This window comes from Octopus bimaculoides, chromosome 2, assembly GCF_001194135.2.
Source record: "Octopus bimaculoides isolate UCB-OBI-ISO-001 chromosome 2, ASM119413v2, whole genome shotgun sequence".
Lineage (NCBI taxonomy): Eukaryota > Metazoa > Mollusca > Cephalopoda > Octopoda > Octopodidae > Octopus > Octopus bimaculoides.
Window position 1 is genome coordinate 187,540,935 of NC_068982.1, and position 1,222 is coordinate 187,542,156.

At 39.4% G+C, this 1,222-nt stretch overlaps 1 long non-coding RNA gene across 2 annotated transcripts in view; it reads right to left on the reverse strand.

Moving 5' to 3' along the window:
* The window catches only part of LOC106872933 (uncharacterized), a 27,104-nt gene extending 25,888 nt beyond the window's left edge, over window positions 1–1,216 (reverse strand). For both annotated transcript variants that reach the window (XR_008263505.1, XR_008263504.1), the window contains exon 1: window positions 785–1,216. This is a non-coding gene — a long non-coding RNA (uncharacterized LOC106872933). The remainder of the gene's footprint in view (window positions 1–784) is intronic.
* Between the last annotated feature and the right edge of the window lie 6 nt (window positions 1,217–1,222).

The window sequence follows — 1,222 nt, forward strand, 5'->3', positions numbered from 1 at the left end:
CACGGACCCCTTTTAATATGCTTATCCTTATATATATACATACAGGGTGTCCACAAAGTCTGGGGTACATGGGGATTGACACATACTTTAAGAAATTATTATTTCTTATATTTAATTGTTTATTGTTATGATTTTATTTACTCCATGTACCCAGACTTTGTGGACACCCTGTATGTATATATATAAGGATAAGCATATTAAAAGGGGTCCGTGGGAAAACTCATTTAAATAAAAAGAGTCCTTGGTAGGGGAAAAGGGTGGAGGTAAAGAATACGCACACCACCCGTTTGCGGTGTAACCCGAACTCTAACCCTAACCCTAAACGCCGAAACGGGTGGTGTGTGCATTCTTTAACTTCGCCGTGAAAAGGTTGGGAACCACTGGCATAGATATATGCACACACACACACACACACACACACACACACACATGTATATGTATACACACACTTATAGGTATATGTGTGTGTGTATGAGTGCGTCTGTGTGTACTTGTGTGTCTGTGTCTGTGCGTGTGGTTGGGGTAGGAGACTATAAACACAGGATAAGATGATAAAGTGAGAGAATAAGAGAGAAAGGGAAGGAGAGAGAGAGAGGGAGGGGTAAGAGAGGGAGATAAACAGACGGAGAGAGAGAGAGAGAAGTGAAAGAGAGAGAGAGAGAGAGAGAGAGAGAAAGAAGAATGAAGATAGGTTGGTAATTAACGAAAAGAGACGTAAAAATTACAAATAATAGTAATATCAACAACAACAACAACAACAACGAAGAAAACGTGGTCGACTTACCTGTGCGCATGTGTGTATGTGTGTCACCTATAAAGATATCTTCGGAAATATTGATGTCGTCATTAAGTTTTTGTACCGATTCTTTGATGTGATGACAGCCAGGTAAATGTGTGATGACAATGACGACAACGGAATCTATTGTACGACAGATTCTTGGGTAGAAGAAGACTTGTGTTTCGTTGACAGAACGGTGTGTATAGCATAAAATGCAGAAATGCATCGAACATTAAACACACCACCAAATGTACAGACGCAACTGTCATTAAATATATCAAACGTTGCAATCTTGTTTATCGTCTGAAACAATCATAGAAATAAAACAACATTTACTTTATACCGCTTCGCTTTTTGTCTTTCCCCCCTCTTCTCGGCGTTTATATCTTCAATTCTATCATCAAGCAGGTAAAAACATAGATTCGCTGCTCACGGTAACTACTC